Source organism: Mus musculus, chromosome 13 (genome assembly GCF_000001635.26).
Source record: "Mus musculus strain C57BL/6J chromosome 13, GRCm38.p6 C57BL/6J".
Classification (NCBI taxonomy): domain Eukaryota; kingdom Metazoa; phylum Chordata; class Mammalia; order Rodentia; family Muridae; genus Mus; species Mus musculus.
In genome coordinates, this window is record NC_000079.6 from 49,979,572 (window position 1) to 49,993,030 (window position 13,459).

Consider the following 13,459-nt stretch of genomic DNA (forward strand, 5'->3'; position numbering starts at 1 on the left):
TATCCTCTCCTACAACCCCTATACTACCCATCCATTCCCCCAATCCCCATGTCTCATATTAAAATCTATCCTTTCATCTGATTTTGCTGAAGCCATTGTTTCAAGTTGGCTTCCTATTGGACTATCAGAGGAAATGATGGGATCTGGCCAATCAGCTCAATAAAGGTGAAGCGGAGCAGAACAAAGAATATAGAGCACAAAAAAGAATGAAATCCTGTCATTTACAGTACAAGGCACAGGGATGGAGGACACTGTGTTAAGGGAAACAGCCCAGAAACGCAAAGGGAAGGACTGTGCATGCTCTGTAAACTATGGAAGTAAAACAGAAAAAACAGTCGGTCTGGGTATAAAACAGTATTTGTCAGAGGTGGGGAGAGTGAGGGGAGTGAGGTCAGATAAACAGAATCTGGATTTTATCAGTAAATAGCACATGAACACACTGAAATATCACACCGATCCCTATTAACATGCACAATGAGCTCATTAGAAATTAAAGACAGAGCTGAGAGGGTAGATCAGTGGATAGAGTTACCTTAATACTCATGATGTCCTTGGTCAGTCCTACCCCCACAAAGAAAACCCCAAACCCAACCCAACCAAACCAATCCAACCCAAACCACCTTTGTAGAGGGATCTATGATTGAGGTTATATCTCTTAGAGTTTACTTATTGCTAAAACAAAATCCACATGTAGCTCATTGTTTAATGAAGGCTTCGGAGTCAGTCATACTAGTGATTGAATGTTAATTAGAACACTTCTTACCTTTCTGTCTTTTTCTCATCTGTAAAATGGGGGTGTTGTACAGCTGTTTCCTCTGAGATTAAAACCTTCCTTGGAGGAAAGCTTGATAAGATAGGGATGAAAGGGAAGGTGAAGCAGCAGGATCTTCTAAATCAATGCTGCAACCCTTTAGTACAGTTCACATTATGCTGACCCTCCAACCACAAAATTATTTTGTTGCTATTACATGTGTTTAATTTTGCCACTATTATGAATCATAATATAAATATATGATATGCAAGATATATGATATGCAACCCCCAAAGTGGTTGTGTCCCAAAGATTGAAAACTGCTGTTCTAAATGGAGGTGAAACATTCATTCCATCCTACAGTCAAACTCAGTAGCATCAGGGAGTAAATGACTCAATGAACATAGAAATGCCCTGAAGTGACTTATTCACTTCTCTATGCACAGTAAAGGCTGCAGAGACACTCGGAATGGGCTCAGACCAGCCAAACTCACTTAGGTGAACTTTGGTGATACCTAAACTTGGGTCTGTATACAACTCCCTATCTGGTTCTAGCAGACTTTCGTTCAAATTTCCCTAAGGGTGGTGTATTAGTCAGGGTTCTCTAGAGTCACAGAACTTATGGATAAATTCTAAATAGTAAAGGAATTTATTGATGACTTACAGTCGGCAGCCCAATTCCCAACAATGGTTCAGTCGCAGCTGTGAATGGAAGTCCAAGGATCTAGCAGTTACTCAGTCTCACGCAGCAAGCAGGCGAAGGAGCAAGAGCAAGAGCTAGACTCCCTTCTTCCAATGTCCTTATATTGTCTCCAGCAAAAGGTGTAGCCCAGATTAAAGGTGTGTTCCACCACACCTTTAATCCCAGATGAAAGGCATAGCCCAGATTAAAGGTGTGTTCCTTAACTCGGAGATTCAATCTTCTGGAATCCATAGCCACTATGGCTCAAGATCTTCAAACCAAGATCCAGATAAGGATCTCCAAGCCTCCAGATAAGGGTCACTGGTGAGCCTTCCAATTCCGGATTGTAGTTCATTCCAAATATTGTCAAATTGACAACCAGGAATAGCCACTACAATCCACCCCTTGTCAACTTGACACAAATAATATCTCATGTTCACATGAAACAATAACAAGGTTGTAAATACGCCTAACATGATATAACTATCCCTCGTACAATCGCAAACGCATTAGTAAATTTACAATGGGCATTCATATTACTTTATAATCCTCGTTTCTGCAACTGGTTACGTGGCCTTAATTGGTATTTATAACTACCTTCCTCTACTACCCATTCTGTATTTCCTTCACCTTCAGCCAGCACCTCAGCAGGTCTTGGCTCTTTTCCTGGAGGATTGACCCATACCTTCATTCCTGATGGGTCTGCGTCCTTTGTCATCCTGCTTGGATTAGGCTGTTGTAGTTTCCCATTGACTTTAATCACAGGACATGGTAGTACTAAGAGACGCCCTAAGGGATCTCCTGCACTCCAGACATAATCTTGCTTACCACCATTGTGAAGAGGTAATCCAATTTCCCCATGGTAATCTGGATCTATCACCCCTCCTAACACTGTTATTCCTTTTTTAGCCTGTTGGTTTAAGGGCATTAGAAGCCCAAAATAACCAGGGGGAAGTCTGAGCTTCCAGTTCAATGAAATGTTTGTTGTAGCTCCTGGTAGGAGCACTCCCCTCTCTGGAGCCAAAACTTCTAAGCCAGCAGAACCTAGAGTTATGGGGACAGGAAGCAAAAATTTTCCTAGAGGGTCACTAGGAGTGATAGTAAGTGGAACTATTCCGTTTTCCACCCCTTGATTCCTGGACCCATGAATCCTGGCTATGGGTGAAACTGTACCATATATCGAGCGCTGATTCAAAGCATATACTGCCTTCTGAAGAACTCTGCCCCAGCCTTCCAAGCTGTTACCACCTAATTGGCGCTGTAACTGCGTCTTCAAAAGGCCATTCCATCTTTCTATCAGCCCAGCTGCTTCAGGATGATGGGGAATGTGGTAAGACCAGTGAATTCCATGATCGTGAGCCCACTGTCGTACTTCTCTGGCTGTGAAATGAGTTCCTTGGTCAGAAGCAATACTGTGTGGAATACCATGACGATAGATGAGGCATTCTGTCAGTCCGTGAATGGTGGTTTTAGCAGAGGCATTACGTGCAGGAAAGGCAAATCCATAACCAGAATAAGTATCTACTCCAGTAAGAACAAAACGCTGTCCTTTCCACGAAGGAAGTGGTCCAATGTAGTCAACCTGCCACCAGGTTGCTGGCTGGTCACCTCGAGGAATGGTGCCATATCTGGGGCTCAGTGTTGGTTTCTGCTGTTGGCAGATCTGGCAATCAGCAGCAGCTGTAGCCAGGTCAGCCTTGGTGAGTGGAAGCCCATGTTGCTGAGCCCAAGCATAACCTCCATCTCGACCACCATGGCCACTTTGTTCATGTGCCCATTGAGCAATGACAGGGATGGCTGGGGAGAGAGGCTGATTGTCCACAGAACGGGTCATCTTATCCACTTGATTATTGAACTCCTCCTCAGCTGAAGTCACCTTTTGGTGAGCATTTACATGGGACACAAATATCTTCACATCCTTTGCCCATTTGGAGAGATCTATCCACATACTTCTTCCCCAGATGTCTTTCTCACCAATTTTCCAATTGTGATCTTTCCAAGTCCCTGACCATCCAGCCAATCCATTGGCTACAGCCCATGAGTCAGTGTATAATCGTACATCTGGCCATTTCTTCTTGCAAACAAACTGTAATACCATGTGTACTGCCCGAAGTTCTGCCCACTGTGAAGATTTCCCTTCACCTGTGTCTTTCAAGGTTGTCCCAGAAAGGGGTTGTAATGCTGCAGCTGTCCACTTCTGGGTGGTGCCTGCATAACGTGCAGAGCCATCAGTAAACCAGGCTCTAGTCTTCTCCTCTTCGGTCAGTTGATCATAGGGAACACCCCATGAGGCTATAGGTGCATGCTTGGCAGCAGATGGCATTGTAACAGGAATAGAAACCATAGGCATTTGAGCAACTTCTTCATGTAACTTGCTTGTGCCTTCAGGACCTGCTCTGGCCCGATCACGTATATACCACTTCCATTTGATAATAGACTGCTGCTGTGCACGTCCCACTTTATGACTTGCAGGGTCTGATAGTACCCAGCTCATGATGGGTAGTTCAGGTCGCATAGTGACTTGGTGTCCTATTGTCAGACGTTCAGTTTCCACTAAGGCCCAATAGCAGGCCAAGAGCTGTTTTTCAAAGGGAGAATAGTTGTCTGCAGATGATGGTAGAGCTTTGCTCCAAAATCCCAAAGGCTTTTTCTGTGATTCACCTACAGGGGCCTGCCAGAGGCTCCAAACAGCATCTCTATCAGCCACAGACACCTCAAGTACCATCGGATCTGCTGGGTCATATGGTCCAAGTGGTAGAGCAGCCTGCACAGCAGCCTGGACCTGTTGAAGGGCCTTCTCCTGTTCCAGGCCCCACACAAAGCTAGCAGCTTTCCGAGTCACTTGGTAAATAGGCCTAAGTAACACACCCAAGTGAGGGATGTGTTGTCTCCAGAATCCAAATAGACCCACTAAACGTTGTGCTTCTTTCTTGGTTGTAGGAGGGGCCAGGTGCAATAACTTATCTTTCACCTTAGAAGGAATATCTCTGCATGCCCCACACCACTGGACTCCTAAGAATTTCACTGAGGTAGATGGTCCTTGAATTTTGGTTGGATTTATTTCCCATCCTCTGATACGCATATGTGTTACCAATGAGTCCAAAGTGGTTGCTACTTCCTGCTCACTTGGTCCAATCAGCATAATGTCATCAATATAGTGCACCAATGTGATATTTTGTGGAAGATCCAAACGATCAAGATCCCTTCTAACTAAATTATGACACAGGGCAGGAGAGTTAATATATCCTTGAGGCAAAACTGTGAAGGTATACTGTTGGCCTTGCCAACTGAAAGCAAATTGCTTCTGGTGGTCCTTATGGACAGGTACTGAGAAGAAGGCATTTGCCAGATCAATAGCCGCATACCAGGTGCCAGGAGATGTGTTAATTTGCTCAAGTAAGGAAACTACATCTGGTACAGCAGCTGCAATTGGAGTTACTACCTGATTTAGTTTTCGGTAATCAACTGTCATTCTCCATGATCCATCTGTTTTCTGCACTGGCCAGATAGGAGAGTTAAATGGAGATGTGGTGGGAACCACCACCCCTGCATCTTTCAAGTCCTTGATAGTGGCAGTAATTTCTGCAATTCCTCCAGGAATACGATACTGTTTTTGATTCACTATTTTCTTTGGCAGAGGCAACTCTAAAGGCTTCCATTTGGCCTTTCCAACCATAATAGCCCTCACTCTACAGTTCAGGGAACCAATATGAGAATTCTGCCAATTTCTGAGTATATCTATCCCAATTATACATTCTGGAACTGGGGAAATCACCACAGGATGTGTCCGGGGACCTACTGGACCTACTGTGAGTCGGACATCAGTCAAAACTCCATTAATCACCTGCCCTCCATAAGCCCCTACTTTAACTGGAGGGCCACAATGTTTCTTGGGATCCCCTGGGATCAGTGTCAACTCAGAACCAGTATCCAGCAGACCCCGAAAAGTCTGATTATTTCCTTTTCCCCAGTGTACAGTTACCCTTGTAAAAGGCCGTAGGTCCCTCTGGGGAAGAACTGGAGAAAGGGTAACAGCAAAACCTTTGAGTGTCTTATCAAGATCCTTCCTCAGAGGAACCTGGCCACCCCTTCATTCAAGGGGTTCCGGATCTGCAAACTGTCTCAAGTCTGGAAATTGATTCACTGGCCGAGATTGCTGTTTACCACGATCTAATGTAGCCTTTCTTTCATTTGTTTGAGAATTTTTCTGCTTATACAGATCAAACAAATATGCAGTAGGCTTCCTATGTATTTCATTCCTGGAAACACCATGATTGATTAGCCAGTACCAAAGGTCCAAGCGAGTCATGCCATTATAAATTTCACCTCTCCTGTGCTGACCATTACTGGGTATGTTATTATAAACATTCTTTTGTCTACGCTGTCCATTATAATAACTAGGATCACCTTGTCTCCGGTGATTCAATGCTGCCACCTGGCCCTTGTTACCTCGGGATCCAACTAAACCCAGTGAATTTAATTCATCTAATTGAGCAGAAGCATCTCCAATGCTAAGATCTGGCACAAGGAAAAGGGAAAGAACAAAACCCTTCAAATGTGCTGGTGCCCCTCTCACCAATTTGCGTCTTATAGAGCTGGTGAAAGGCATATCTTCTGGACCTTCCCATTGTGGACAATTATGCTTTACACAATATATCCACTCTAGCATTGCAATTTCCCTAAGTCTTAAAATCCCTTCATCAACACTAAGCCACGGAATATCAGGCATCTCCAAGTCATTTCCAGTAGGCCATCTTTTGATAAACACCTCAGCCAACCATTCAAACAAACTTTTGACACCTTTTTTAACTATGCGAGCTTCCGTATTAAACCTAGAATCTCTACTCAGAGGACCCATGTCAATAAACTCAGCCTGCTCTAGTTTTATGTTCCTTCCACCCTTATCCCACACCCTTAAAATCCATTCCCACACATATTCACCAGGTTTCTGCTTGAATGAATTAGCAAACTCATTAAGCTCCTTAGTAGTGTAGCGAATTTCCTCATGGACTATACTTTCTACCTCCCCTCTAGGAGCCTGTTTTGCTTTGAGTCTGGTTACAGGTCTAGAAGAAACTATTGGTGGGCCGTGAGCAGACTCTGCAAAATTAATTTCCTCATGTGGGGAAGGCATTATTTCAAGAGGTGGGGCTGAGGGTACTACTTCCTCAGGTGGGGCAAACCCTTGAGAATCTGAGGATTCAAAATTCTCAGCTTCAACATGGTCTTCCCACACATCCCCGTCCCATGTTGTAGGATCCCATTCTTTGCCAATTAGAGCCCTTACTTTAACTGTCGACACACTCTGAGGCTGAGACTTGAATTTTCTCTGTAGTTCAGCCAACCTTACAATGAGAGTTTCTGTTTGATTTTCTGCAACTTGAGCTCTATTGCTACAAGAGAGAAGATTCTCCTCAAGGACACACTTAGCAACTTTTAGATCGTTTACTTGTGTCTGGAGCCTTTCGATTTTATCACACAACTCCTTCCTTTCATTCATCATTTTTTCCACAGATACTAAGAGCAGCCAGCCAGTAAAATCATTTTTCGATTTTTTTCCCCATCTTGTAGAAAGCTTTGTGCACTGAATCACCTAATTCATTAAGAAAATCAAGGGCATTAGCTTCTTTAAGTTCGGAATATAGTTTCAACCATGGGTCTTCAAAATTCTCTGAGCTCCCAGGAGGGAGAGAATCTGGAGAGGTTTCAATATTTGAAAGTGCTGGTGGATCAACAAGCCAATTCCAGTATTTTAAAAGATTCATCCTTGTACTTCTGTTACTCTAGAACCACTCCTGGTACCAACTTCTGTATTAGTCAGGGTTCTCTAGAGTCACAGAACTTATGGATAAATTCTAAATAGTAAAGGAATTTATTGATGACTTACAGTCGGCAGCCCAATTCCCAACAATGGTTCAGTCGCAGCTGTGAATGGAAGTCCAAGGATCTAGCAGTTACTCAGTCTCACGCAGCAAGCAGGCGAAGGAGCAAGAGCAAGAGCTAGACTCCCTTCTTCCAATGTCCTTATATTGTCTCCAGCAAAAGGTGTAGCCCAGATTAAAGGTGTGTTCCACCACACCTTTAATCCCAGATGAAAGGCATAGCCCAGATTAAAGGTGTGTTCCTTAACTCGGAGATTCAATCTTCTGGAATCCATAGCCACTATGGCTCAAGATCTTCAAACCAAGATCCAGATAAGGATCTCCAAGCCTCCAGATAAGGGTCACTGGTGAGCCTTCCAATTCCGGATTGTAGTTCATTCCAAATATTGTCAAGTTGACAACCAGGAATAGCCACTACAGGTGGTGTCACACAACAGGGAGGAATGCATTTGTCTAAAGCATAGCAGTAATATTTGCATAAAGTGAGGACTATACAGCACCAAGAAAAGTACACACTGTGGCCAAGGGGTCCTCACAGCTAGAAACAGAACTGTTGCTCTTGGTGCCACTGAAACTATTGTTTGTCAGGATCTTTCAAATAAGACTCAAGTCCTGTTATTTTTACTACATTCTCAAGAAAATTCAAAGTAAAATCATGTTTGTTAGCACATCTAATGCCTTCTGAGCTGTGCCTCCAGAAGAGGTAAGGCACATGCACTCTGGCCTCCTAACAGGTGTGCTCTCTCCTCAGAGATCTTGAGTTGAGACAGTAGTTGAGAGAAAGGACCGTGATCCATTCTCTTATCAGGGTTTCAAAAGGTTGTGGTGTGGAGTTTAGGAATGTTGCTTGGTGTGACTGCAAAAGAGAGGAGGTGAAAACTTCAGCCTCAAGAAGAGGATCAAGAGGCCCATCAGTCTGTAAATATGGCACCTGTTGCCATAATGTTTGTCCATTACCTCCATATCCCATATCCCTTAGTGTTACATTCAACCAGGATGTGTTCCAAATTCACCCTGCATAGCATCTGCAGTATGAAGTACCTCAGGAGGTGACCTCACATTTTTTAGGGAAAAAATTTCACAAGACAGATGGATTTCTTACATTTTCATACTTTGTGATGGAGTCTTGGTGTCGTCCACATTTTTTTCTGCCATATTTACTTCCTGGAGATATTTATGTAGGATAAGGTCAAGAAATAAGCACACGAAGGAGTGAGGCATCCTCTTGTAACTCCCCACGCATGCTAGGACTCTAGTGCTCAAGCACTGTATGTGAGCAAGGGGAATGGAGGTAGGGTATCTCTCCATGTACACTCTCCTTGCCCCTCCATCCAGTCCTGTCATTCCCCTTATATTACAGCAAGTGCCACAGGACATGCTATCTGAAAGATAGATTTGCACCTGGGAGACTTGAAGCTCCATGCTGGCAGGTGGACCTGGGAATCCCCATACAGAGGCACAGTATCCCTCCAGTGCTCCAACTACACTCACAAGTGTAGCACACATCCAGGCCCACCACAGCTTTGTGGTGTCACAAAACCTGGGGATTTCCTGTCCCTGAATTCCTTCAATGCAGCTATCTCTTTTTCTTGGACTTCTGAATCTCATGTTCAGAAAGCATGAATCTCATCATGATCTTCTTCAATTAGGTCATGTCCAGAAGGAATTCTTCTCCACAGGAAAGCAGAAGCCTACCTTTTACAGTAGCAGTTTCCTTCCTGGTCTTGCTCTGCCCACTCTTCATCACCTGTCACTTGCAAATAATACAAATGAGCTTGGGCCCGTCTTTACTATCTCTGACAGACAAACTTCTTGCAATCTGTGTTTATGAGTAACAGGAAATTCACATTTCCCAGGGATCTCTCTAATTCATCTTTGACTCCTACACACTGTGTATAAGCACATTTACTTTTGGCTCTGTTTGAAAAACAGCAAAAGGGACCGTCTGTGCCTCAGGTACCACAGATGTCCTCAGTCAGTGGTTCTCAGATACGATCCACTCAAGGCTGAGCTCTGCATCTGACTCTGGGCTGTCAGTTCATAACTACTTTCTCAGAACAGAGACGACTCAATCCCTGATCTGAGGCTCATGGTCTCATCATCTGCTACACAGCAGCTCATAGCAAACAAAAGCAACTGCTTGAGGACAGGAATGAGTGATGGCTTGTCACATGGTATGTCCTGTGTCCTTACCCACTCAGAAATACAGTCTGTCCATGGAACCTTGGTCGTCGTCGTGGTCTCTATATCATGTTCTACAGATGTTCTGAGAGCTGCAGGCAGGCACCTCATGGGCACTCTCACCTCTGTTTTACCTGCCCGTCCCTGCAGACTGATTTGCTTCTCTCTCAAAAGTTCCCCTCACTTGTCTGTAGCTCTGCTCTGAATGCTTTTCTCTCCTCCACCCTTCTCCACCCCATTTTCTTCCACATTTTCAATTTCATAACACTAAATTGGAGGGAAAAGGTTAGAGAGGGAAAGGGAAACATTATTGTTAGACTACTTCCTAATGATTAGGGGGTTGAGTTCCTTTGGGGCAAGTTTGATGTTTGCCATCAGGATATCCATTTTGTTCTTCCTTCTGTTCACATGACTGCTTAACAAACCACAAACACTATCAACTAATAGCAAATAACAAGCAACCAACAACCCACCTTGCCTTCCAAGGCCTTATCGTTTATATACCCTCTGAAAAGATCTCAGAACTCCAAGAGTCATAGAAACACACAAACTATCCACTGCTTGCAAAATCACACACATGCTAGAGCATGAGGCAAACCATAGTCAGCTGCTGTGGAAAATCTGAAGTAGCACCATATTCCCCACAGGAGATTAAAACAAAAATGTATTCTTATACTTATGTTTTTAAAAGAACAAAATGCTAAAAAAATGTCCGTACACTGGTCTTCTTAGGTAATGTGAGAGTAACTTTTGTAAACTACAGATTACTGCTCCACTGTGTGTGAACCATGTCTTTGCTCACCTTTAGGATTTCCCATTTGCTCCCTGCTGCTGGTGGCAGTGAATACTCTCTGAAGAATGGGAATAGTAGGAAAAACAGCCCCTTCTTCCCACAAATCCCAATGTTCATGCCTATTGCTATGTCTATGGAGCTGGGTCTCATCCATGTGTCTCTAGAGCTTCTTCAGAAAGAGAGAAGTCTCTATCTTCTGAAGAACACTGCTGCTCTCAGGACACTGAGTCCTAAAACTCAGTGTGAGATGTGTCATGAGGACTCTGGGCACATCACACTGCTGTGGCCTCCTCACCACAAAGGGATCCTGGTAGTGAGAGGATGCCACAGCCACTTTCCCATTTTCAGCCCAGCCAGCCATTCCTCTATTTTATCCCTGTTCCCTCCTTCTGAATCCTGCTTGTGAATCAGTCAGAAATAGGTCCTGTCCATGGTTTGTTCCTTCTTTCTGAGCCTCAGTATTTCCCTTTGTAGGCATAGAGTTTTGACAACCTACTTTAATATGGTTCAACCACTCCTCTGCCCTTCCACCTACAGAGGTAGTGGAAAAGGAAGGGTATTGGGATATGGGGAATCAGACCTGTTCAGAAATAGTTCTTTAGGGCAATTCCAGTCCTTGTTATTCTCAGTCCAAACATCAAATATGAATCAGCATCTGAAGTCTAGTCCATCAAACATACCACACAGGAATCCAGGTGAAACTAGATTAACCAATATTCTTTAAGGATGTGTTGACATTAGGATGGAACATGCAAAAATTTTCGTGATGGAGGAGTGGTTATAGTTATGTATCTAAAGGGAATGAAAAAATATGCTTACCAACAGAACTTACAAAATTTAGATTGAACCAGTGAAATCCACTTATCACCTGATACATATATGTCTTTACAAAACAAATAGCCCAAGTGATTCACACACACTGTCTCAGTGTCTTATGTTCAAAAAAATCATGCAAATAAATGTCAAATGGCTAGCCCAAGCAATTGATCATACATAGACTGGGTAAACAGACTGGGCAGTAAATGTTATAGGAAACTCCTCTTAGACTACATATTTTGGGGGCAAGGGCAAATAACATACAATACAGTGACTGAATAAATGCATAGACTGGGAAATAAATGCTACATCTAGCTTTATTCAGATTTTGTTTTTCCTCTGGGTCTGAAAACAGGAATTCTTTGGTCCAGTACAGGAGGAAAAGAAGATGATCATCCCAATCCCTTAAGTTTCATCACTTCTAGTCATAGTAGTGTGTGTTTGTTTGTGTGTGTGTGTGTGTGTGTGTGTGTGTGTGTGTGTGTGTGCGTCCATGCTTACATACAATCCCCTTCCTATGGTTTGTTGCTTTGGTGTTATTTCCCATGATTTCTTGGGTGTAGTTAGCCTTCTTGGTCTATAGTTTTCTTTCTAGGATCTTTTATAGAAATTTATTTATAGATAGATATTGCTTAAATTTGGTTTTGTCATGTAATATCTTGTTAACTCTTTCTATGGTGATTGAAAGTTTTTCTGGCTATAATATTGTGGGCGGAAGTCGTGACTCTTTTAGAGAATGCAGGACATATGCCAAAGCCCTTCTGGCTTTTAAAGTGTCTTCTGAGAAATTTGGTGTGATTCTGAGGGGTCTGACTTGCTATGTTACTTGTCCCTTTTTCTTGAGAATTTTAAAATTCTTTTTTTTGGGGGGGGTTCTTCTGTATATTTTAGTGCTTTGATTATTGTGTGGTGGGAGAATTTTTCTCTTCTGATCCAATATATTTGGTGGTTTGTATGATTCCTGTAGGTTTATAGGCATATCCTTCTTTAGGTTGGTGAAATTTTCTTATAAGCTTTGTTGAAAATTTTTCTGGGCCTTGTAGCTGTGAATCTTCTCCTTCTGTTCCCATTTTTCTTAGGTTTGGTCTTTTCCCAGTATCCCAATTTCTCTGATGTTTTGTGCCATGAACTTTTTTAAATTAAACATTTTCTTAGATCTATTGATTTCTTCGTATCATAACTTCTATGCCTGTATTCCTGTCTCCCATCTCTGATATTCTGTTGTTGATGCTTGCATCTGTAGCTCCCGTTCCTTTGCTTGGTTTCCACACTCCATGATTCATTCAGGCTGTGTTCTCTTTATTAGTTATTTTTCCATTTTCAGATGTTGAGCAGTTTTATGTATTTTTTCATGTGTTTGATTGTGTTTTCCTATATTTCATAGTAATTTATTCATTTCTTCTCTAATGCCTATATGATCTTTCTAAGTTTGGATTTAAGGTCATCTTTTTGTCCTTTGGCTCTAAGTGGATAAGAATGTAGAGAGCAGACATCCTTGTCTCACTGCAGATTTCAAAGGACATACTCTCAGTTTTGCTTTGTTTGATATACTGTTGGCCTTAAGTCTGTCCTATTAAGCCTTTATTATATTCAAGCACGTTCAGTCAATTCATAATTTGTTGGGAATTTCCTTATATAATGTATGTTGACATTTGTGTTCCTGTATGAGTGTGTATGTGTGAGAGAACACACAGTGTTTAGAAGGGATAGAGTCTTTTCAGCTGAAATCACAGGCAGTTGTGAGCTGTTTGATGTGGGTGATAGAATCTGAGTGTTGTGCAAGAGCACTAAGTATTAGTACTCTTAACCACGAAATATCTCGCTCGCTATTCTTTTGATTTTGGACAGGATTTTACTGTAGATCATGGAAGCACTTGTTGGCTTGGAACTCCCTATGTAAATCAGGCTGTCTTCACACTCAAAGAGACTGACCTTCTTTGCATCCAAACTACTACTGATATTAAAGGCATGCTGTGCCATGCTTGGCCCCTAATTTATTTTGATATATCATAGTGGATTTTCTATTTATTCTACATTCTTGAGTTTTTTGACTCAATGTATTTTCAACATATCCCACAACATTCCTCTAGATTTTACCGGAATCTGTTGTACCATCTCTCCTGTCATCCCTAATTTTGCTATCTAGGACTCTACATCTTTGGTTAATTTGTGTAAGAGTTTTTTTTTTAAAGATTTATTTATTATTATACATAAGTTCACTGTAGCTGACTTCAGATGCACCAGAAGAGGGTGTCAGATCTCATTATGGGTGGTTGTGAGCCACCATGTGGTTGCTGGGATTTGAACTCAGAACCTTCGGAAGAGCAATCAGTGCCCTTACCCACTGAGCCATC